Source organism: Canis lupus, chromosome 19 (genome assembly GCF_011100685.1).
Source record: "Canis lupus familiaris isolate Mischka breed German Shepherd chromosome 19, alternate assembly UU_Cfam_GSD_1.0, whole genome shotgun sequence".
Classification (NCBI taxonomy): Eukaryota; Metazoa; Chordata; class Mammalia; order Carnivora; family Canidae; genus Canis; species Canis lupus.
The window spans coordinates 49,803,855-49,830,799 of NC_049240.1; the positions used below are offsets into that span (position 1 = coordinate 49,803,855).

At 37.1% G+C, this 26,945-nt stretch overlaps 1 long non-coding RNA gene across 8 annotated transcripts in view; it reads right to left on the minus strand.

The window, feature by feature from the left end:
* The window catches only part of LOC102156728, a 266,073-nt gene that overhangs the window by 161,435 nt on the left and 77,693 nt on the right, over window positions 1–26,945 (minus strand). For all 8 annotated transcript variants that reach the window (XR_005374309.1, XR_005374310.1, XR_005374305.1 and 5 more), the window contains exon 2: window positions 70–96. This is a non-coding gene — a long non-coding RNA (uncharacterized LOC102156728). The remainder of the gene's footprint in view (window positions 1–69; window positions 97–26,945) is intronic.

Below are 26,945 nucleotides of genomic sequence, written 5' to 3' on the forward strand. Positions count from 1 at the left end.
AGAAAGATAATAGTAGACCAACACTTGAATCTATATTTGCCCAAATCAGTGGGAAATCAGTTGACTTACCAACAGTCTTATGGATGATGAAACTGTCTGTAACAAATATAAATAAAGAAATTACCAGTGAAACATTTACCTTTTTAAAATAGAAAGTACATGCAATTTCATATCAAGAAGCAGCAATACTTAAGAGATTTCATATCTAATTTCACTTGGCCTGTTTAGATTTAACAGTTAATTTCCAATTACAGTTAATGTTGAGACTCTCTGTCTCGATGACCTAAACATAGGGGTTGCAGTTGAAATTGTGTTGATTTCAGCTCATCCAAATTAAACAACACAAATTATACTATGAAAAAAATATATAGCATTGGTACTATATCCCTTTATGTATGAACATTTATCTTAAAAATACTGACTTCCAAAATCATTACCCCAGCTCTTAAGTCATTCCTATAACACAACTTTTGTTCTCTGAATGCTTACAGTGTACCCAGAACTGAGGGAGACGTTGTCAACAATTTATGTTCAATAAATATAAAAGAGTTACTAGGATCTCCAGAGTCACACGTCAAAGATGGCGTGCCAAAGAAGTGAAATAGCTGACCCCAGGTAGCTAAGGTTTCAAAATGCAAAAATCGAACAATATAAATCTGGATCTTACAGATTCTAGTTTGTGCACCGTCCATCAAGTCACATAAAGTTGGACAGTTTGTGGCTCTGTAAAGTTAGGTCTTGTCTTTATCCTAATTCTAATATATATATATTTTTAAGATTTTATTCATTTGTTCATGAGAGACACAGAGAGAGAGAGAGAGAGAAAGAGAGGCAGAGACACAGGCAGAGGGAGAAGTAGGCTCCATGCAGGGAGCCCAACAGGGGACTCCATCCTGGGTCTTCAGGATCATGCCCTGGGCGGAAGGCGGTGCTAAACCGCAGAGCCACCCGGGCTGCCCTAATATGTTTTTTATTTTTATTTTAATTTTTTAATTTTTTAATTTTTTATTTTTTCTTAATATGTTTTTTAAAATTCAGTGTAAATCATGACTGCATAGAAAAGCCAATAACTCTTACAAAACTTTATGAAACCGTAAAGGTGTAACATTGTATGCAGAATAGATTTTCTATCACATGAAACAATTTCAAACACAGGTGTTTGGGATTTATGCTTTCATTAGTTTATGAAAATAGATAAGAAGAGGTTCATAGTTTTTGTGTAATATTGTTTAGGCAATGAGTCAGTGCTTACTTTCTAATCATACCTATTAAAAATAAAGCATTTAGGTGAGGAGATATAAAGAGTGTCACAACTCGTGACTGCCAGGTATAGAACCTTTTCATAATACATTTTAGCTTGGAAAAGATCATTGATAGCAAGAGCAATTATCCTCATAATTTGATTATAACAAGCATATTAAGTCGAAAAGTAATCCCATAAATGCAGAAATACAGTCTGTTCCTACTCTCCCCTACACTTTTTAAACATGTTTTTTCAATCCCTAGTCTTTTATCAAGTGAGTAGATATTTGTTCTACCCACTTTAGCGACTTCTACTAAGACACCTCACTAATTTGTTGTTGTTATTTTGAAAGAGAGAGAGAGAGTATGGGCAAGGGGTGTGGTTGGGAGGAAAGGGCAGAGGGAGAGGGAGAGAGAATCTTAAATACACTGGATGCCCAGCACAGATCCCTACTTGGGGCTTGATCTCACAATCTTGACATCAGGACCTGAGCCAAAATCAAGAGTTGAACGCTTAACTGACTGAACCACTCAGGCGCCGCTGACATCTCACCAGCTTTTGAGTGAATTTCACAATTGTGCTCTTAATACATATAATTCATTATTGTTCTTTTCTTTAGTTCTTGCTTCAACTAGATGACAAGTGCCTGGGGAACGGAGGCTGTGTCTTATCCATGTTAATGCTGTGTAGACCACAAGCTCCATAGCGCTGAGCAAAAGACACTCAACCAGTATATAGCTAATAAATCTTAAGATTTCTATTCCTAGTAAAACTTGTGGGAATATGGACTCTCTTGTGTACTTTCAGTGAGAATATAAATTGACACAACATTCCTGGAGGATCATTTCTCAGATATATAAATGTCCAAGCCTTTCAACCCAGCCATCTCTACCTGGAACATTTTCCTTGGGGTCTTTCTCTGTGCATCATTTTCCCTATAGAACCACCACCTCATTTCCCACTTTACCATTTTTCTTCAGTTGGCTAAATCCTGTTATTTGTTAAGTCTCAGCTTAAAAGCAACACCACATGAAAAATTCCTCTTAATATTAAAAATAAATGTTAAGTGTCTTTATTTGGGATTCCCAGAGCCCCCAGTGTAACTCATCCCAGCACTTATTTACACAACTGTCGTATCCTTATGCCCAAGAGTATCCACCAAATTGTATTTGCTTGGTAAGTGTCTATTAAATTAGCGAGTAAATGAGTTAATTAATTAATTAACTAACATGTTTGAACCCAAGATGTAGAATAATTGTATCTTACAATATTAAAATTTACCAATTGTTTTTCAGAGTAGAAAGTCCTTATTTCATTAAGGGATTATTAAAACAAAGTAAAGAGAAACCTAATTTGATGTTCTCTTTCCACAATTTTTGCATCAAAGAATAACCCATATGCTTAGTATAAGCATCGTGTCGAAAAGTATGATATGGAAGTCTGTAAATTTAGAGAAAATATGTAGATCTGGGTCCTCCATTAGGGAGAATCATGGAACTGAGAATGAACTTCTTTGTGACCTCTGGATTCCTTATATCCTTACATTATAGTCCACACTAGCTTGGCTTTATTCCTCAAGAACAGTGTACAGTAAATGGCATGACTAAAGAGGGAGGTTTCCTGGGTCATTCCAGCAAAAAAAAAAAAAGGACATTTTCTTTCTTTCTATCCCACTTAGGATCCTTTGATGACAAATGCTCTCATAAGCATGTAGTAAAGGTGAAGAAGGGAAGGGATCAGCTGTATGAGAGGATGTTCATTTTGACCATTTAATTTGCTGTTTATTTGCTGAACATCTTGAAAAAGAGTCAGTTTAATTATTTCTGCTTTCCCCTAAAAAATCTAAGAAAACATGCTGCAATATATCAGTCTATCACTATATATATACACACACATCTGCATATACATAATACGTTGTATATACTTTATATAATACTTTTTATAAAACTTTACATATATAATGTTTTCAAACAACAAATTGTACTTATCTCATCTAATCATTAACCATTAACTTAGACAACTTTAGATCTTCCCACATTCCTGGTGTTTGTCTGATGTAACCATCTAAATATACAAGTGGGAAAACTGAATTACAGGGAAGATTTTTTTGCCTCTTCTTCAAGGACTGAGCATTAGTACCTGACAGATAAGTAACACTGGAAACTACCTCTTCGGACCCAGTCCCCTGAACTCACCTCCCACCTCAACCGGTGTGTTACTGTTAAGTGTCGTTAATGACAGTTTAGACCCCAAATTGTAAACGTCAGCTCAGTAATTGCTTATCCCTGAACTCATTCTTATGAAAGTTCACAAGCTGAGGCCATAAATGATACACAGCATTAACCAAACACACACACACACACACACACACACCCCATCTTGCTAAACTAAGGGTAGTAATGGTTTCTGTCTGAAAGAAAAACTAAAAAAAGAGAAAAAAGTACATCAATTTTTTGGCATGTAAATGTTTCCTATGATTCTTTTATGCCGTCTCCCCCCCAACCCCCACCCCTCGGTGAGATTAATCGTGTGACAAATGACATGAGATGGCCTTATGAAATTTTGTCTGGAACAATTTTTACTGCTAATGGAAATTATAAATAATATGTGCCTTTCGTCAACTGCATTCTTCAGTAATCTAATTGTATCAAGCTAATGAGACCTGGGTTAGGAAATGTTCTGAGGTTCCCATGCCCCAGGTCAGGGAATGCTGCAAACATCTCGGAGCAGATGTGCTCAGTCTCACGAGGGTGGCAGCTGGAGCACTTGGTCACTCCACAGAGCGCTGGCTGTGCAGAGGGCTGTGCACTTGACCTACTGCTGGAGGTAAACAGCCGGTTGGTTAGCTGCAAAACCAAGCAGAGGGGGAGGGCGGAGAGATAAAATTCTCCTTCTCCCCCCTTCCTCCCCCCCCAACCTCTTATTAATTCTGTGGAAGATTCTTCCCCTCTTTCTTCCCGGGGAAAATGGTTGTAAATGTTGCCTTTCAGACACCAGCACATACTTGGTATCTGCATGCGGTGTGCTAAAGGGAGCCAGAGGGCCAGGGCAGGGCTGCATGAGAATGAAAACACCTCTTTTCTCCATTTCTCCAAATCAATACTGTTTACTCTGCATTTACAAAGGTTGATGCACCACCACTCCAGGCTGTTACAGACAAACTGCTTCAAAGAATATTTTATATTATGGTTGGATAAGAGGCGTTTAAAATTAAAAAAAAAATCCAACATACTCCAAAAGTAGTTATGACTACCCCCCCCCCCAACCTTGAGGTTAGGAAGTGTGGGCAGTAGGGCTGAGATATAATTACCTACATCCTCTGAATGATGTCATATAAGGGCAACATGACCTTAGGAGTTGGTTCTAATATTTGGTGAATCTCCAAAATCCAATAGGAGATTTTTTGTTTCCCTTAGTTACTCATAGGTTTTTAAAATTTCTCCATTTCAATGCGGCTAGGAAATATTTTTTCCTCTTCCTTATGTTTTTTCTTTGTCTATTTTTCAAACAAAGTACAACAAACCCCACTCTCCTATTCTTTCCCAATTCCATGTACCACGTGAGTGACACACGTGCTCACACACACACACACACACACACACACACACCTGAGCTTTTCTTCCTTTGACCCAAGGGATCACAGATTCCACAGCACCACACCGGGAAAGCACGGCTCCTCTAGTAAGCCTCCTGAAGTTTTATTTGGGATATTTCAAATGTCCCAACAATGAGGACGCTCACTGATTTCCTAGGAATGGGATCAGTTCTCACGGTGCGCATTTTCCTTCTCTTCTCATTTTTAACTCAAACTTTCCCTTTGCCCTTTGTGCTGTCCATTTGCATCGTTCCAGAGGATTCTTCTTCTCCTGAGGCGTTTACGTCTTTCACATATTTGCAGACTGTTATCATGCTCCTCTTAGCAATCACTTAGCCAAAATATACATTACTCTGTGCTCTTTTAATCTCTCCACATAAATCAAGCCCTTTGTGCCCTAATCATTTTGTTGTTCTTCTATGAAGTCACTCCAATTTGGCTTTGTGTTCTGAGGTGACAAAAATGGAAGACAGATTTCCCTGTTTAGATTCAGTCCTGTCATGTTGAGACCCCATCACCTCTTGCTCCTTCATATGAAATTTTTTCGCGTGCCAACTGACTCAGGACTCCTCTCATACTGTTGGATTATGTAGCTTGCTACGTACTTCTCTCCCTGGAGGCCTGATCTGCTGGGAACCTTGAAGTGGTTTATTGTGCTATTTTTAAGCAAAAACAAGAATAGAAATTGCATTAATTTTTTGATAAAGACAGCGGAAACAGACCTTCATGTCTCCACGCCAAAGTTCCCAAGCGTGTATTGGATCTATGGATTTTTCACATTTTTCCAAGGAGTTTCCATTAAGAATAAAACCAGACGTGGAAATTTCTAGGCCCCAAAGGAAAAAAATTTTAGAAGAGGAAAGCAGGAATTTATAATGAAATTCCCCTTGCATCTTTACCAAATAGGCTTTGATAGAGGCACACAATCAAAAGTAGTTTATTTTAGAAGTACTTGCTAAATTTCAGAAAGAAAATCAAACGAGACCGGAATACTTAAGTTCTTTGGAGGCATTTTCTTTCAAAAGTGTATCATATTGCCACGTTCAAATTTGTGTCATTCAGTGATAATCCTCCAGCTTCCTGATTGGCTATGGCATTTGGAACTGACTGGCCTTTGAATCACTCTTTATGCTGAAGGCGGGTGTGGATGCTAATCCGTGGGTCATTAACACCTCATATATGTTAGTTCAGAGATCTGGGGTGTGCCTGTGTTTGCGCTGCCAACATGCATAGCATTTCTTGGAAATTCAGAGTTTTTGTTTTCTGAGGGTTTGATTTGAAATATTTTCCACGTAGGCATTTTCTCTCTCACTGAGTAATCACGTTTTTGGAATTTGGTTTTATTTTAATTCTTGTTTTCTGAACTCATTGATTAGCACAGATATGCACCAGCTGAAAAGTCAAAAGAAGAGGTACAGGGCTTGCTTCATTGCTCTCTGGAGCTAAAATAAAATAAGTATGTCACCATTTTGGCTCTGTCTTATTCCTGATTTCTAATCTTTACCTACAATAATATTTTCATTCTTGTGGAATCTACAAACTCCCAGTGTGACATTACTTTTCTATTAACATTAGAAAACTGAGTACATTCGCTCTCCTATCCTCTCTTTATCATGTGACCCTAAATGCCAACTCATGGATCATAATAGTCCATGCAAGACACTTGCCTACTTTGCCATCATTTTTCAAAAACCAAAAATTAGTAGGAAAATAATCTAATGGAAAAAAATATCAAGCTTGAGAAGTTCAACAAAGTAAAGGTTGATTTTGAAAATTCTCCTGTACGTTGGTAAATTAGCTTTCTCTGATATGGATCAGCTTTATAATACCACAGGAAACAACACAAAATGAAACCAAACATAACCACAGATCCTCCTTGCAGGTAGGTAGTAACCTCAGGTGCTAAATCACGCAAGGAGTCGTCTTGCCACCAGGCTTTATAGTTGCTGTTCCTACAACTTGAAATCCTCCTCTTCCCTTGACACATGCATGGCTCATCACTTTTGATTTCATCACATTTTTACTGAAACCTTCTCTTCTTCTTGAGGCCTTCTTTGACCAATCAAACTGGAGCACTCACACAAGCACTTCCTACCCAGCATCTCTGCTTTATTTCCTTCCTCTATCATTTATCAATATTGAACATGTCAGACATTTTACATTTTTATCCTGCTTCCCCCCCCCAAACTCTTCTGTTACAATGTAAGCCCATAAAGGCAGACATTCTTGTCTCACTGTTGCATCTTCAGAAACTACAATCATCTTCAGACCTACTGTAGGTGCTCAGTAGGTATGTGTTGAACGAGGAAATGAATCTAAAACTCCAACAGACCAAACAAATTGGAAAGTAATTTTAAGTCTATTGAAACAGATGAATATCTAAAATAAACCTTTCTATAAAACAAAATTAAAAATGAGGTAAATGTAATTGAAATAGCAGGATTGAATTTAGGGGAATTAATGTGTAATAGGAAATTTTCATTTCCTCTTTACTTTTACATACAAATACATGGACACAAATATATTCAACTTGCAAATAAATCATTACTCTCTAAGTGATGTTGTAATAGGAAGAGACATGCAGTTCATCCTTAATATGATCACCACCAAGGTTCTATGTGATATGAAATAGAGGAGTATTGATTTAATTAGGGGCAGTTACACAAAAGTAATGTTTTCCAAATCCTCTCTTGATTCAAGAACTAAATGAAATCATGTTTCTCCCATAAAACTACTGCCAACTACCCTAGTCCACACACTTCACTCCCTTCTTTACATTCATATTTTTGAGTTAAAACTGTTTGAAAATTGTTTTGTGCCAGTGCTGGAAAAGACTCAGCAAAGGAGAAATCTCACGAGACAGAGTTTTATTTACTCTTAATTTGCCATGACCATTTAAAAAATTAATCTCACATTCTATTCACTTCTTCTTTCTCTTGTTATCTCTTGCACATATCACTATTCAACAAACCACATATTTTACTTAGTTATCCTATTTACTGGCAGCTCTTCTACTAGAATGAAAATCATGTGATGCTGCAGCATATAGGGAAAAGTTAAGCACACGGTAAGATCTTATCCTGCCCTTCGTCTGGGAATATAAATGGACTTCTGTATCTATTAGGATCCAACCAGAAAAAGATCAACTATTTTGGGTAGCTAAAAGAGAAGAAATTTAAGGCAGGTAATTGGTGACATCAGGATTTAGGAGAGGCTACAGAAGTGATCAGAGTAAAGTGAAGCAACCCAAATATTATCTTGGGCCAAAAGCATAGTGATTTCCTGTTCATGAGAAAGGCATTTTCTGTAAGCTTACTGTTTTACAGGGAACTTAACAAGAACTGCTTCCAAAGAATAAGTTTTTTCTATTACTAAAAACTTTTTAATTTGTTAAAAAAAAATGTCTTTCTTTTATGGGTGTTGTTGGAGGGCTAGAGGTGGGCCTTCATCCCTGGTAGAGGAGTGTGGGGTTTTCCAGGAAGGCCAACAAGGCACAGCTGGAGCCTGCAGGGTGCATGATGTTACTTTGAGAATGTGTGGGAAGAGCATGTGCTGGTCCCGAAATAGGGACAAGGAGGGGATGGGGTACAATGTGCTGAGTGTCACGGATGGCTCAAAAAATGGTAGAATCAGATTCTAAGATTCTGAAGCCACTGTCATACTTCAGGAGGAAGCTAGATCTCACACAAGATGTTGGGAGTTCTATAGGGGTGGCACACCTGGAAGCCCCTTGGTGCGGGTGGTCCCTTCTCCCAGACTTGTTCATAAGTAGTCTAGCTCACACCACCAATCTGATAAACCCCAATGCTTGTGGATGCCTCTCTTTCCTCCTTTCCTCAGAGTCACAGTGATGGGGCACCTCACCCCAAAGGCCTGGCCAGGAGGTAGGGTATTGACTCTGGCCAAAAGCTGTGCAGCAACCCAGACCAGAATGGGAAAATGAACTGAGTATTAGCAACAATAGGTGTCTACACTTGAGGGACAAGGTGCCAATCATGTTACTGGAGCTCAAGGCCATGTTCACATGGAGGATGCTGAAACCATTTGGGGAACCTCTAGTAGAAGAGACGTCAATGGAGAGGAGACACTGGTAAGGCTGGAGAGGTGAAATCACTCCACATGCCTCACTCCTTCCTTCCAAACTCTCAGTGGTGTTTCTGATGCCAAAACCCAACCAAAAGTCACCTAAGAAATCCATCATGCAGTACTTTCTGCAAGATAAAAAAGAGCAGAGCAAAAAGGCAGGGTGAACAGGCCTGGTAAGTAGAAACATCCAGCAAGGAAAACCTTGAGAGAAGAGAACATTTAACTCAATGAAGTTTATTTTCTTTTCTTAAAAAAAAAAAAAAATATTCTGGAAACTTTCTGGAAAACTGGACCTGTGAATATTTTAACTATCAAATGGTGATTCAAACATGCACGGTGCTTTGCAAGGAATTTCTCTGGTATACGGCTCAACTAGATATTTGTACTTAATCGTGGATAAAAAGGAGGCTTGATTCAAAAGGGTATGTATGGTTGGTGGTGGGATAGTGGTAGAAAGGGAGATGTTTATTGTAAAGTTTATTATCAGAGGATAATTTAGGAATTGAGATAAAGAAAGAAATGTCCTGTGGTTTGATCACCTTCATTTTTTGCAGACCTCAACATGACCCAAAGAAACAAATCTGGTTAAAGTAGTGTTTCTATTTTCTATGTAAGATACATAAAGAACAGATAGAAAATGATAGCACTAATTCAACTTTTTTAGGTGAAGTAGGAATAAAACCCAAATGTCTTTTATGCTCTCCTAAGAAGAAAATGCCTTCCAAAGAGAGAGAGGGAGAGGATGTAAATATGAAAGAGAGAAATCTGGAAACACCATATCAAATAAGGACCCTCTGTAAATCCTGAAGTTCGGTTGGTATTTTTCAAACTGCTTAATACTGCTGAATGGACATCTTTACATGACAAACACCAGATGGAAAAATCAGTTGAGAGTCACAAGCCGAGGATGATTTCATTACAAAATGATCATTTACTCATAATTATCCAGAAAAGCCCAAAACCCTACAGTGCTTACATAATAACATTTGTGTTACCAAAATATAGCAGGAGTATACTTTTGCTAAAAGTTTACATTCTAATCTGCAGGAGAAATTTAATTATTCTAATATGATAAACACATAAAAATGCCTGTCTAATTTTAAAATTGGAATTTCAATTTCCAGTAATACATTTCACCATGACACCATTTGCAGTTTTTCTCCTAAACTGCTGTCTACAAAAATACTGTAATAACATAGCTTTTCTGCTTAACCACACAACTGGCCATCAAGAAAACAAAGTGATTTACTTTCATCCTTTTGTAAATAAGAAGCTTATTTTTTCCTCCATAGTTGCATCTGAAAATAAGATGCTTTAAGGTTTAAGAGACTTTATAACAATAAAATGCTTTTAAAAAGTTTGAAGAGACTTAGGCCAAAAAATCCATTTAGAGCTATTGCTTTCAGTGACCACACAGCATGTCTAAGGCTGCCTCATGACATGTTTGCATTGTTATTTGGTGATAAACAAAATAAAAAGATCTGTCAGCGAAACTTAAATAAGTGAGATTGGTTACATAAACTGCAACATTCTGAAGTTTGGTACTGTACAGTCAACTGCTTGAAGCAGCTCTTCCAGCTAAACACACTTGGATTGTTTCTCCAGACAGGAAAGATTAATAGCTGAAAATCACGACCTTTGACTTTTGACATAAATTCCAAGAAGTGAAATGCAATTGGAAAAACTGGTGAAATCTTAAGTTAATTACTATAGAGTGAAATATTAGCCACATATCCACAATAATTAAACAGATACCCCCTATTTTGGGTCATAGATCTCCTCTCTAGCTTATCCAATGAATGGACAGTTCCAGGTTTCATCCCCACCGTACTTCTCCAAAATAAAGCCTCAAATTGCAGACTCCCCAGATAATGCAAATTGTTTACAAGTTGATTTCCAGAGAAAATAAACCTTTATAGAGAATTTGTTTCATCCGACATTTTAATAGCCCTTATTTAGAGATCACTGTGTAGAAGCATTATTTCATAATATTGCAATTCTGAACCTTCTTGAGGGACAGATTCCGATGACTTCCACTATACGTGCAAGTAGTTAAAATGAGAAAATTATCATAAAATCTCGGCATAAGTGTAACCTCTTTGAAAGAAAAATGTGTATCTTTTATTATGGACCATGACCTTTCGCAGAAACTTATCAGATTATCACTACTAAAATAAGAAGTTATTTTATAGTTTAATTATAAAATAATACAATATAATACATTATGATATCATTCAAAATTCATTTATGATTATAATAAAATATCAGATATATGCAACTATGAGAAACAAGTCAAATCAGTAACTTCTTAACTGCCTTCAACCGTCCTTCCAATAAAGGAATAATTAAATTAATACCTGTGTACCAAATGAGTTCTCAATAAAGAGTTAATGGCCCTTTTCACTACAATGTAAAAATGGAAATCCAAATAGTATTCAGTGGCACAGAAGCAGCTCACCAAGCTGCACTTTTCATATCCCTTAAGGAATAAGAGCTATCATATTATAAATTCTAGAGGAAAAAGATCCCAGGATGACAGAACTGATAAGTAACAAGCCATATACTGATGATTCAGATAAAAAGCTTCCTGTAAAACAATGAAACATCCTTTTTTCATAAATCCCATAATCCTGGCTAAATCTTTGCAATGAAACATGGACCATATTTTTAGTTTCTAAAAGAAAGCGGAAACACACACACACACAAACACACACACACACTTTTAGCTCATCTTTAGGATCTTCATTTTCTAACCCCAAAACATGACTCAGCCTTTGAACTTCAAAAATGCCCATTCACTGGCTATGGGCATGTCTCCGTCTTGAAGAAAGAAAACCTTAAAGAGAAATTTCTGTTTGTCGGCCTTCTCTTAGAATTTATCATTTGTTCACAAGAGCTTTAAGATAACTTGTTATAATTCTCTTAGGGAAAAGAAACAAATGTTTCATTGTTATTAATTTTAAATGTGCATGTCATTAATATTTATTTATTTCAAAATGATGAGCTTTTAGGAATCTGAGAATTTGCATATCTCTTCTTGACTTTCAATTCAAGAAGATATACTGAGGAAATGAATTAATCCCCTTTTCCTCCTGAGGCCTTTATGAATAAAAAAGACATGAAACATATAAAATTAATAAATACAGAGAACCAAAGAGGACAGGTGGTTATCAACATCGTAGATATTTCAACGAGGTTTTGGGAGAAAATGACAGAGGTGTGTAAATCAGCGAGCAGAGCAGAATTTGCTGCAGAAAGGCTCTCATCTCTGGGAGAGTAGAGTCAATGTTTCTGCCCAACCACTGCAGTGGCTTTGGGCTCAGGGACAGAGATGACGTGTAAGGAAAATGATGATCTAAGAATCGGTATTTAAGATGGTTGTGCCAGGCCATAGTCCTTCCAGGTAACCTAGCATTTGTGTTTGTGGGGAAAAAAAAAAACAAAAAGAAAACAAACAAACAAACAAAAAAAAACAAAAAAAAAAAAAACAGGACATTCTTTACTAAAGAAATTAAATGAGATACTTGGAGAGAGAAACAGAAGGCTGGTGTGTATATTGAAGTTCTGAATACAGGTCTGATTATTCTGACTTGTGACATGTAATCATATTCCAAGCACTTGGTCTGGTAAATCTATGATGAGCCTGACAGTTGCCCCCCCTTATTCATATGAACAAGTCTTACTGCATATTGAAGAGAGAGGCACAAACAGAACTATCTGCATGTTTGCAAATTTGCCAAGAAAACCCATGTCTGCTAACTATTCTTTTATCTTAAAAATGAACAAGCACATATGATCATCAGATGAGTGAAAAATCAATAGCATCAAAGAGAAATACCAAGATAAACAGAAAAGACGACTATGGAACTAAAAGAGATAACAAGTTATTCAATAAACAAAAGAGGAACAAACAACAAAAAGTTCTCTTATATAAACAGAGAAATCAGAGGTGATACTAGGTCCATGTAACCAAACACAATGCAATGTAAAAGGAAAGCAAAATTATTAGAGAATATAATTAGTGTACTTAGGTGTTTAGGGCTTAAAAATTTGATATAAAAAAGGAGGAGGGGAAAAAAAAGAAGAAAAAAAGAGAAAAAAAAAAAAAAGGAGGAGGAAAAGTGGGGGCGGGGGGGTTGCTCTGTCCCAATCGGTAGAACTGAAAGATTAACAAAAACTGTGAAAGAAAAAGGTAATTACACTAAAAAGAGTTCTAGAAAAAGAAAATTAAAAAAAGGTTGAGAAGAAAATAACCAATCATCAGAAGAATAATAAAAGAGAATTTAAGTCAGAGGTCTTAGAGTTCACAGATTTTGATAAATCAAGTGCACAGAACTCAATAAAATTTTTTTCAACTATCCTTGTGAAAATTAAAGGACTCCAAGGATAAAGGTACTGCAATTTTCTAAATAAATAAAACAGCTTCTTAAATCAAATTGGGGCACCTGGGTGGCTCAGCTGGTTCAATGTCTGCCTTGAGGATCCAGCCCCTCATTGGGCTCTGTGCTTAGCGTGGAGCCTGCTTGTCCCTTTCCTCCTGCCACTCCCCAGGCCCACCCTCAGCCTGTGCTTTCTCTCTTTCTCAAATAAATAAATAAAACACTAAAAAAATAAAACATCAAATTAAGACTGGAATTGGAATTTTCCTCAGCTATACCAGTTTATAAAAGAATAAAGAAATGTAGGAGAAAATATATTTTTTACCTAAAACCCTAGGTCATAACAAACTTTTACTCAAATGTGAGGGTTGAAGAAAGACATTTCAAACAGAGAGGGCCTCCATAAATTCCCTTACTAGAAATTCTTTTACTAGACAGTTATTTTCCTGTGTGTCACAAAAAAGTACTTGATTAAATATTATTGGAACATATTGGATCTCAGGAAGGGAGGCTATTATCCAGGCAATCCTCCAATGCAAGTCTGGGCTGATGGCTATATCTCAGGTCTAAAACTGAGCTGGTCCAAATTGGAGCCTCAGAAAAGAGGTCTCCATGAAAAAAGGGGGTGTTCAAGAGAGACAATAGGCATAAAAAGATGGAAACTTTGAGAAATACACATATAGAAAGACAATATTTTCAAGAAAATAAAACAGATGACAAAATACTATGGTCCAAATGTAAACCCACATAAAACGCACCAGGATTCTTAGCTCTTGAATGGTACATAGAAAATAAGAAACCAGGTGACTTTGACACTAGAAATATATATATATATATATATATATTTAAGTGTTCCCAGCATCATGGCATTAGACCTTTAGGTAGGAAATTTCATCCTATTTTTTCTGGCAGTGAACAATATTCACAGGGTCATGATAATATAAACACTGCAAATTGACTTCCAATTTTAAAAATCGACCTATGAACCAAACCGGCAAGAATTACTTGGGTGTGAAGAAGAGAATGTACTAACCCACTTGATAAGTTAAAGTCAATCAGAAAAATGAGGAAGAGGAAAGGTGGAGAGAAGAGAAGTTAAACTACTGACTGGGATAGATCGTTTCATAAATAGAAGTGTATGTAAATCATTCAAAGTTGCAAGGTAATGGATGGAATTCTCCAAGTAATGATAAAACTGTCAAACTTTGGGAGAAGACGGGGGAGGGAAGATGAAATAGAATGAGATAAATCTTGTCTTTCCTAGGAAGCGAACAGACATAGTCTCAAGTTGGGAATTAAGAAATAGAGACATAAACATACCTAGTGTTAGGAAGATAACCTACAGAAGAATGAAAACAGGAATAGAAAAATCCGTCCTGAAGGTGGAGAATGGTGAGTAAGAAAAAAATAGTCAGAGGACTACTTTTCATCAGAAACCCTTCTATACTCTGTGATTTGTTATAATGCACACATAAGCATGATAAAATTTCAAAATAAATGTAAAGCTAACTTTTTGTAGTACTTTCAATCTGCTTTCAATGACCCTAGGAAAAAAATACTTTTTATTCTGAAAAATAATGTACCAATTTAAAGTCTTTTGTGTGTGAGTGTGTGTGTGTGTGTGTGTGTGTGTGAAAGCAAACATTATCAACTACAAAACATACACTACTCCAACTAGACACTTGTTTCAGAATGTGAAAGGGAATCTTAACTTAGGAACGCCAGATTTAGCTATGAGTTCAAGCTAATATAATCTGTCTGAATGTTTGGATGCAGGATTGAAGCAGTTCATGTTTTTTCAAAGTCTAGTTGCATACGTCCAGCTTTTTAAGCAAAACCAAGTAAAGTATATTATTTGAAATCCTTTCCCCGTACAAACCTCATTTCTTAATTGACAGAAAAGGCTGTGGTGGTTCCCCAAGACTTGTGATTATTGTCAGGATCTTTAATGTGTGAATTAAATATTATTTGTGAGATTGATGAGACACTTGGCATAACAGGTCAAAATCAAAAACGTACTCCTTTCAATGCTGCTAAACAAGGAACTGAGTGAGTACATGCATTGTCCATACTGAGCAGGCCCCTGTTCCCTGGTCTTTGGATCAAAAACACAGTGTCAGGTGAATGGAGCAAATTTTCAAATAAGCACAATATTTAAACTTTGTGCCATATTTCTTTTTAAACAGTTTGCAAAGACCAGCCATTGATCCATGTTCCTGGTATCCTATTAAGTCCACTAACTCCTTCAAACCAAGGGCCAATCGGAGTTGGATCCCTATCAGTGATTCTGAAAATCCTCCTAACTACGATGTCTGGTCAAATTTATGGGTCTAAAATGTGATATGATGGGTGTTACCAGTTCATCTGTACTTTCTCCTGATTTTACCGATAGTTAGAAGAAACAGGGTTTGTGTATGTGTTAACTATTTGTCCTATTATAAATATATAATGCGGTTCTATTATACATTTACCAAGGCCCTATTAATCTGCTGCAATGAATGTGGAATCCTTATATGAGACGGTCTTGAGAATTTACAAAGTAGATCCAAGTTGCATAAGAATAGTGTTTCACAGAGCAGTGCTGCTCAGTGCACTTCTGTATTATTTACATTTTGGAAAAAAAAATCTAATCGTATATTTTGAGGAAGAAACATTTAAAAAGATGAATTGATCCCCTATTAAATTAAATCATTTGGATGATTCCATCCTTAAACTGATAAAAAGATGTTGGCAGATCATTTCACACACAAAGGATTCCCGTATATGGGGCCCCTTTTGAACCCAGATGTAAGCCTACGCAGATGCTTGGGAGACACATATTAGAATCAGAATTCAGTTTAGAAATCCTGATTTCTTTTTCTTCACTGAAATGTCTGCAGAATAATGGGAAGGCGTCTTTAGTATATAACTGCCACTCCCATGGCAAAATCACCCAGGACCAGGACATCTGAATCAGGTGATAAAATAGGAGGGGTTATAAAAATGGTCAGTGGTTTGCCATTTGCCAAGGAGAGTGCTATCTATGCATTTTGCCTGCTTTATATCATTTAATCCTCTCCACAACTCTTAGGGTGGGGGTAGTTGCACATTTTATGTTTCAGGGGAAGGAGTCACAGACTGGCAAGTGACTTACACAAAGGACATGCGTAGCTAGTGAGCGTCTGAGATAGGATTTGAATTGAGGCTTCCTGGCGACAGAGTATACAGTCTCTTCTGCTTAGGCTATCTCTAGCCAGATGTACCAGAAATAGAATTTTTTCTTACCAAAAAATCTTTTTTTTCTTTTTTTTTGTTCACTCTAGGGCGTAAGATCTCATATAATAGAAAAGTATTTCTCATACACTTGACATACAAAGCTGAGTAAATGTTAGTTATTGTTAGAAAAAAATGTCTATAGAATCTTGACTGTATTGATTTCCTCTGCCTGAAAAATCTTCCTCTTCCTATACATATATATGGCATACCACACGCAATTTCTTTCTAAATGTCATCAGATCAGAGTGGCCTTTATAGAAAAAGTTCTTCTGCCTCTAGCTCTCTATCCCCTTAATTTTATGTTTTCTTTATAGCACTTTACAGTATTTAATGCCATCTGATATATGATGCAATAATTTGTCGTTTCTTTATTGTGTAGTCCCGCTAGAGTGTAAACTCCAGGAGGCAGAGGTTGTCTGTTTTGTTCCCTGATACATTGTGAGTATATGGGACAGTTGGGACTGATAATCAGCTGGCGCTCAATAAAATGTATTTTGAACTAATAAGATCTCAAGTCGTATGTTACCACCTGGATAGAAAATGGTTATTTCTGTAGTTGAGCAGCATGGACAATAGCTTTACACCAAACCAGAGGTTGATACCAAGTGGAGATGGTTGAAAGAACGTGGAGGGATCACTGCAATGTATCAAAACTCTTAGAAAGACGTGCTCAAAGACTATACTCAACAAAAGCATACAAAGGGAGCACGGGGTGCACCATTTTTACAAAAAGGCATTCTCTGTGCATTGTGGTTGCAATAACCAGCAACGTGATTTCTGCATTTTCACATCTACATAAAAATGTATTCTGGGGTGCCTGGGTGGCTCAGTCACTTGAGACTCTGACTCTTGGTTTTGGTTCAGGTCATGACCTCATGGGTCATGAGATAGAGCCCTGCGTCGGGTTTTGTGCTCGGGGCCCAATCAGCTTGAGAGTTTTCCCTCCTCTCCCTCTGCTCCTCCTCCTGCTTGCACTCACCCCCGCTCTCAGTCCCTCTCTAAAATAAACAAATAAATAAAATATTTACAAAGTGTATTTTAAATCTTTATAATACTAGGACAAAGATCTATCTCGGTACAGGCCTAATATTAAATATGTCATCTTCCTTGGTGTTTCCCACCCTTTTCTTAGAATTTGTTGTCTTTTATACTTACCATTGAAGGTTTCTTGAGCATCCTCCTATAATGCAAAGCAATATTCCATGCAATTTGTCTTTGCACTGATATGTTTTTAATGTTTAAAATATCAGAAATGCATTGAAAGCCTATGCTAACTGTATCAGTGCACCAGATAAGGCCACTGAGACTGCAAGCTTTTTGTTTTTTTCATATATGTATTATACAGCAGTGGTACAAGGAGGACATAATTTCTCACACGATATAAACTAAAGGAGTTGAAAGGAACACTACTTTATGGTAGGACTTTAAGTAGTATAAATGTAACTAAGATTTCTTTTTCATCCCATTTGCCCAATTTGATCAACTGGTGAAATTTACTAGCTGATCGGAGAGCTAAGAAAGAGTAATTATTATTATTAACAGCAAGAAGAGAGTTTCAGAGAAACTAAACAAAATGAAACACACTTTAAATTAATTTGATGTTGCTCTAGAGTCTGGAAAAGTAAGGGGTGTATATTTTTGCTGGCTAAAAAATGAGACAAAACACAACCTTCCTCAGTCAATTGCATTATAAAACAGAATATATATAGTAACATTAAGAGGCTAATACATGCTACTTAAATTAGAATCACGTTGGTACATGGCACTACAATCCAAAGCCTTACAGCAAAACCAAAGGCAAATGACTGAAAATCTACAAGAGTAGAGGTGAGGAATTACATGGTGAGATTCTTAGCAGGTACTTGGTCTCCTCAGAAGTTGTGATTCCATCCCTACTGCTAGGACCAGAACAAAGTAGGTGTGTAGGAGAAATGCAGCGTGTGAATGATGAGGGTCAGCGCGCTGGTCATACGTCCCATCTCATAAGCAGAGGTGCAGGGTGCCCTGGAAAGCGAGACTGCTGGGGTGCAACCTCTGAACTCAGGATTTATTATGATTAATTGTATGACTCCTATTTCTGCATATGCAAAGAAGAGATTATAACAGTTCCTGAGGCCTAGGGTGCTGGGGGAGTTACATAAAAAAGAAATCCAAGCAATGTTCTAAATCCACACCAGGCCCATAGTAAGGTTAAATGGCAAAAACGTGAAATGCTATTTTTATTCATACCCAACGCCAAATATTCTGAGCCCATTATGACTATCTTGTGTACTACATCTTTTGTTTTGTTTTGTTTTAAGTAATGGTCGTTCATTAATTTACTTTGGTATTGACATCTTTGTCTGATTATATAGAAAATGCTTGGAAACTGCAAAGCAGGCCTTACGTACATTTTTGTTTACACACTCGTCTACACGGGCATTGTCTTTCAGTAATCTCTTTTAGAACTGGAGCTATATTTATTTTTATTGTCACTTGACAGCTTGATGACCCAGTGTCAAATATGTAGTGACAAAATTCTGGAGGAATGGCAAATTTCAGTTTTATCTACTTTGTTGGTAAATGTCCATCTGTATAACTCCAAATAAGTAGGATGTAACTAATGCTTACAGAGGTACCTGTTTCTTCATTTTTCGCTAAACTTTTCTCATCTCTTCTCAATTTCCATTGTTATTCCCATGTTTCTTTTTTTTAATTTTTATTTATTTATGATAGTCACAGAGAGAGAGAGAGACAGAGACACAGGCAGAGGGAGAAGCAGGCTCCATGCACCTGGAGCCCGACGTGGGACTCGATCCGGCGTCTCCAGGATCGCGCCCTGGACCAAAGGCAGGCGCCAAACCGCTGTGCCACCCAGGGATCCCATATTCCCATGTTTCTATCTCTTTTTTTCTTCATTCATTCCATTAATTTCTCCACACACGTTGAGGGAACACAGTATTTCATATCAACTCATAAATCAAGACACTTCATGGATTTCCTATTTCCCTAAAGAAAAACACCAAAAGACTTAATTTACCCTACAATGTCTTGTAGGGTCTACATTTTTCCAGTTTTTCTGGATTCTTCTAGAAACAGGACCCCCATTGCTCTCTGTTTTCAACCTCAATGACTTCCCCTTTCAACTTCTATATATTTTGGATTCCTTTATGCCACAGGAAAGTTTCTTCCTTCTTTCTGATTTCTCTCACAGTCTCTTTCTTCCTCTTACTACAAGGTTGGATCCCATAAAATAAGGAGTGGGAACACTCTGTACTTCTCTTTTAAATATGTTACATTTATTTTACATTTGGTGTATTACATTTTGTTAAAAAGATACCATCAATCTAAGACACACAGTTGTTGCAAGCACTCATCAAGGAAGAGAAAGCACCAGGAGTTATAAATTTCAAGACTCTGAATTACAAAATATACCCCAATTTCAGAAATAGCAAAATGGTGGAAAAATGCACCTTAAAAATAATGAAGTGTGGTGTTTCTATAATCAAGTGATTTATACTGGTTTCTCCTAAAGGACTGGAGTGTCCATGAGGGCAGCAACTGGTTCCCTTTTTGTAATGACATTTTATATTGATTGCCTGACATGACATCAGTCATGGACCTGTAGTTAAAGTATATGCCATTTACCACACCAGCTAAATAATATATTTCATATACCAGATCTTTATTAGCTGCTTTAAGTTACTTCTCAAATAATGTGAGGTAGGTAAATAAGCACATCAATATTTTAGTGCAGAGTAAATTTTGATAAATACATTGCAAATTTGAAGTGTATTTTTTGCTACAACAAACCACTTGCCAACTAAACATATTCCAGAATTATTTATTTATTTGTTTGTTTGCTTGTTTATCACCAATTTATTGCATGTAACTCTTACTCCTGTATCTATGCCTTCACTCCTACTTACAACACATGTCCTTTCTTCCTTTTCAAATCTTTAAAGGCAGAGATTTCTATCCTCCTCCTGCAAGACATGTTCTTTGCCCCCTACCACACTTACTTTAATGTTCTCTGAATGTCCAGAGTACAAATCTTACTTCATTATATATCATTATATTTTTTAAAAAATCTCTGTCTTTTATGGCCATTCACACCCATGACTATAGTAGAGATGGCCATCATTCCCATGAGAACCCATCTGCAATCTCTGTGCAAGCACCCATCCCTGAAACCATCACATCCCAGATTTCAGCTATCTTTTTCAACCACTATTCAACTCCACTAGAATCTAAAATCCTTAGTCCCACCAATTCTTTACAGGCCAACACCTTTTTTTCTGTGTTCATTGCCTACCTGACTCTATTAAATTACACAATTCGTAATTATAATTTACCCTGAGGCTATATTCTTGTCTTAATTTTCCTCATAATACTCATCTGGAAAAAGACCCAAACTTGGTTAAGTCCAGATGCCTGCCAAGTTCTTGTGCAGTAGATTAAAGAGGTCCATATACTCTTGCCAGTAAAGGTGAAGTCTAATTTTCCTTCCCTTGAGAGAAATCTCGAATGATGATCGCTGTGGTGTACTTGACCAACAGAAGTGTCATTCTTAGTCTTCTAAGGCTAGGTCACAGGAAACCTTGTGGCTTTCGCCAAGGTGTCTTGGAATACCTGTTCTTAGAAGCCAGCTTCCAAACCCAACTCTTGATTTTGGCTTAGGTAATACTCAGGGCCATGAGATTGAGGCCCATGTCAGGCTCCATGCTTAGCATGAAATCTGCTTGGACTTTTTTCTTCCTCTCCCTCTGCCCCTCTGCCCTATGCTCATTCTCTCTCTCTCCCTCTCTCCTTTTCTGTCTCCCTCTCTTAACTAACTAGCTAAATAAATCTTAAGGAAAAGGAAGAAAAAGCCAGTTGCCATGCTATGAGAAAGCTCAAGTAGTTCTTGGAGAAGCCCATGTAGAGAGGAATCAAGGACCCTGCCATCAGCCCACTGAGCTCCTAGCAGGCTGGTAGCATCAACTTGCCAGTCTTGAGTAAACCACCTTACAAATGGATTCTTTAGCTCCAATCAAACCACCACAGCTCAGTACTTCTGAAAGTAGGAACAGAAATGAGCAATACTCTCTGAGGCCTGCTCAAAATTTCAGGTCTGTGAGCAAAATAAATGATTGTTGTGGTTTTAAGCCATCAAGTATTGAAATACTTTATTAGGTCCCAATTATTAATCAAAACACTTTGCCTACATGCATGCAGATTAACATCACTAGGGAAAAAACCCACACAGTCATACTGACTGGCTTTGAATTCTTCTCACAAAACTCAAGCAGCTCTTAAGGTTTTCCAGCAATAATATGATATGGTCCTATTTGCTCACTTTCTCAAGCTCTTCGAGAGCTCTTAGGAGCTCTCTCTCCTCAAATTTAAAACACCTGGGGATGCCTGGGCGGCTCAGTGGTGGAGTATCTGCCTTTGGCTCAGGGAGTGATCCAAGGGTCCAGGGATTGAGTCCCACATCGGGCTCCCTGCAGGGAGCTTGCTTCTCCCTCTGCCTCTGCCTTTCTCTCTGTATCTCTCATGAATAAATAAAAGGAAAAAAATATTTAAAACACCTGTATCTACCTTTTTCCTCAGCTGATAACTTTGCTAATTTGTGATAAAGGAAAAGTAATTGGGATATAATTTTCACAAGCTCCTACCTTTGCTTCCACCTACTACCTGCTTCCAGAACAAAATTATTTTCTTCCTATTCCCCTCCCTACTCATCCTCACTCTGCTTTCTCTTTCCACTCCATATCACCAAACTTGTATCTTTCAAGTACCTCAAGGATAAATCTATGGACCCTTTTTCTCTATACTCACTCTTCCCTTGGTGTTCTCATTCAATCTGATGGTTTCAAATGCCAGTTGACATAGCTTAATGTACATCTCCATCCTTGACCCATCCCCTAAATTGCAACATATCGGAAAATATGCACTCTCTACTTGACGTCGCCACTTTGGCACCAAACCTGCAGCTAAGATGTAACATACCTAACTTCAAATTCTTCATAATATTCTTCCCCAAACCTGCTGTACTAAGCTTGTCCCATCTCAACTGATTAAAAATTCTCTTCTCAGTACCTCAGACCTAACAACCTTGCCATGATCTTTGATGCCACTTTCTTTCCTGCCCAGTAAGGAATCCAACAGCAAATCTTGTTGGCTTGATGAAAAAATATATCCAGAATTTCACCGTGTCTGTCTATGTCTATAGCCACCACTCTGGCTTAAGATATCATTATCTTTATCTTCTCATTGGTCTCTGTGTTTCCTGTAATAGTGCTGTTGGTGAGGGGGAAGGGGAAGGTTATATTCAACACAGCAGGCCATGTAATCCTTATAAAACTGTTAAGTCAGATCAGATCCCCAGATCAATCTTCTTTCCCATACCGTCCAATGATTCTAATTCACTCAGTAATTCCAAATCCTAAAATGCCCACATAGACCATATGATCGGCCCCTTCTGACTCGTATCCCACTTAAGCTTCCCTTTACTCACTCACTTCTAGTTATATTGGCCTGCTTGCTTTTCCCAGAATTTTCCAGCTGAGTTCTAGCTCATTGACTTTTGTTTTTGCTAGTTTCTATTCAACCTGGAATCTTTTTACTTGCTACTGGCTTCCTCAGCCAAAGACGTCACCTTCACGTCTTTGTTCAGATGTAAATTACTGATCACCCTATTTAAAATTGGAATCTCCTCAGCCCTGTTCCCTCTAGCACCCTTCAGAGATTGGTTTTCTCTACTCTCTTCATCTCCATCCGGTATTAAATATTCTACTCTATTGTTTGTCCTCCCAACCCTCTAGAAACCAAGCACCATCATCGTTTGTTTAGCCTTTTTTATTACTGCCTGATACCCATCATGCAGAGCAGTACAGATACACAAAGTTATCTATCTGTCTGATGATAAATGGATGTGTATTAGTCTTGCTTTCTGTCTAATTAGAAACCAAGCTCCACAAGGACTGGTCCTCTACCGCATGCTTCGCCAGTATCTTCACAATACCTAGCACACATTTCAGGCTAAGGTAGTTTGATAAAACACTTGAAGACTGATTATAATTAAGTGAAAGGTTTTTCCATAAATTAGTAGGGCCCACAGGACACTATTAATAGGCTTGAAACTATTTAGTACTGCATCAGTGCTCATTTCCAAGGAAAATTATTGTCCATAACACGAAGGATGCTGTATGATGATAACATTTTTCAAATTAATCCCAAGACTACATGAGTATACAAAGTAATAAAGGTGAATTTCATTTCGAAAATTTTAAAATCACACTTTTTACCAAAACAATGTGAGATTATGATTATGCCCATTTATTTGAATTACTGTGACTTAAATCTTTGACAAACTAAAAATACTGAGTAATTTTTAAACATGTGAAAAATGGGACTCTTACTTGTTTCTAAAACTTTCCATTGCTTGGATTTTAGATCTTAAATACTGTAGGAAATTATACTCCCCCAAAGTATTTATCACTCTGTAGCTATCAAAAAATAGGTAGATTTGAAAGTAGAATTGAGCATTCACGGACACTTTAATTTTTTAAGGAATTCAATTTTCCTGTGTCCAACGTCTAGGTACCCTTGGGCAAATATAATTTATTTCTGCAGGTCCATACTTTTATAGAAACAGTAAATGAACATGATGGAAGGATTAGAGTTTGTTAGACTGCAGAAAGGTTGGTCTAAGATCACAGAAAAAAATAGTAACTAATAATAACTACTGACATGTAAGCCATACACACAAATGTTTCTCATTTAATGATTACAACAACATAGCAGATAGTACTATTACCATCTCAAATTTACAGATGAGAAAAATGAAGGACTGAGAGTATATGCCCCTTATTCAGAAAATAGTAAATGTTTAGTTAGAATGTAAATCTAGACAGTATGCTCCAGAGAGAGTTGTCTTAAATATCTTAATATTGTTTCTTTATGTTAAATACACATGCAACACAACACACCCCACACAGATCTGAACACACAAACATATCATTTTTAGGAGTAAATAGAAGATACTCAAGTATTTTTTTTTTTTCTAACCATAGAGTTCATTTTAGGAAGGGCAGGAATGGGACGGAAATAGCCTATGCCCTACGGGATACTTTCTATCCATATCACCATGCACTGCATGAAAATGGCCCCTTCAGTTATCATTGGAGCTGAAAACCCCCTCACAGTTACAAATGTTCCTGGAATGGGAATACGGTGAAGCCCCCAGAGTGAGAATTAGCCCATTTCCCTATTTCTTATCCCCAAATTAACCAAATAAAATTTATAGGTCAACGTGTTTTAGTTTTTAAAAACTATGGAAAGCAAAGATTTCCCACCTTTCCCCATTACTACTCATTGTTAAATAATCCTCACAGCTAAGAAGCTCCCATTTTTCTCTATAGAGTTCATCCTACTGCAGTTCATCATATTTCCTTCTCCTCTATTTTTATTGAGATGTGAAAAATAAGATGAATATTTCCCTTTCATGAATTTCATACTCTTGCACACTATCTAACCTGTGCATCTACTGTATATATATATTTCACGAGAAAACTTTCTATAACCCATCATCCCTCTCTCGAAAAATAAACAGTTGATGAGAATGCAGAATAGAATTATATTTGCAATTAAGCATCAATTCAATTAGGTGAGTACGGTCTGGAAAGAAATATAGTTTCTTTAACAAACCACCTCAAACAGTGCTTAAAACAGATTGGGCTGACAGCTCTCACAACCTTAGTGTCTCCACCAAGATTTACAATGGCATAGCTCCCCTTTTTAGCAAATTAAACCTTATGTCAAGGCTTCAAATTAAATCCAAACCCCTTCTTTCTCTGCAGAAGGAACAAATTGGCCCCACATGGCGGTAGTAAGGAGCGCTGATAAGAAACAGTGAAGCGAGAGCTCCCCAACCTGGAAGGCGTCACATGGCCAAATCAACCGGGATAAACAGTCAACTCCACTTAAGGTTTTACATAAAAGGCCTTGTAAAATACAGAGAATTTAAATATAAGAATTTTTTTTATACCACACAAAACTGACTGAGTGCCAAAATTTTACATTTCTGTGCTGTGCAAGCACTTTATGGGGAATGTGCTTTTTATTCCATTTTTACGTGTTTGTTATGGGTCTGTTTTGCAAAGATTGCTCCAAGCCTAGGTAATAAAAATAAAAAATGCACACAAATGGCCATGATTAACGCATAGAGCAATCTATGCTTCTATATGTATGAAATGCATAATATCCCTCTCTGGATATTTCATATTTCAATATAGCAAAATGTGTGTAGGTTGCTCTAGGATTCACATATTCATTGTAAGAGCAGATCTCACTGTGGAATTATCCTAAAAGTCCTAGAACACAGAGTTCGTAGTTTTATAGTTATTTTGCCAGGAAAATATTGTGAGTCTGTTTCTTATATGTTACTTGGCATTAATGTCTATATTAAGAATTGACAGGGATTGCTTCTCCATAGGAAACTGAGGATGTGGCACATGCATGAAGGATTTCTGAATATGTTGTTAGATAATTATCTTAAAAGGAGTTGTATTATATTGGTCACTACCCAAGTAGCACTGTCTGATTTTAGAGGACACTTTGATTACCAAATTAGTGTGATGCTTTCCAATGAAAGTGGAACAAAGTCTGGTTCAAACGTTCTGTTACCAGTGGGAAACATGGTGAATTTCCTGATGAGCCATTACTTTTTAGAGAGTTTTATTTTCAGGACACATTTCTAAATGAGTGTATTTCTTCACTCATGGGAGAGATAGGAAGGAGAGATATGCAAGTGCATCACAGTAAACCTGAGTTAGAAAAATATTGAACACCTTAAAACAGCTTGACATGCTGGTTGTCCAGGTTGGGTACTCACAATTCTAGCAGAGTGTCACTAATGTGTTGTCATCATAGATTTAAAAGTTTATCAAGTGTCTCCCGAGAAAGCTACTTTTTTGGGGTGCATGTTGGTACCATTTGGGCTGGAGAAGGCAGGCATCTCAGAAGTAAGAGAGAGAACTATCCTTATAATGACTAAATGGAAGGTGAGTAGATGAAATCAGGGCATGAAAATTTTGTCTTCTGTTTGTTTGCTTTTCTATGTTTTCAATGGTCTGAGCAGATATTATCAGTGGTACTTTGGGATTTTGAGTTAAACTGTAAGAAATGAGTACATAAAGATGGACGTTTAGGAAATAAGATATAGAAAAAGAAAGAGGCTTTCGGCATATCATCAAAATGAATTCTTACCCAGTTTCTTACTTTCAGATTCTTTTGGTTTTCATTTGTAATTAAATTCCAGGTTTAGCTTATCCCAGCTCCATAACTGGCAGCATATTATAAAGAATATACCAGTTGCCAATTTATTTTGCAGCTATTTGGTTTGGAATTACACATGGATTTG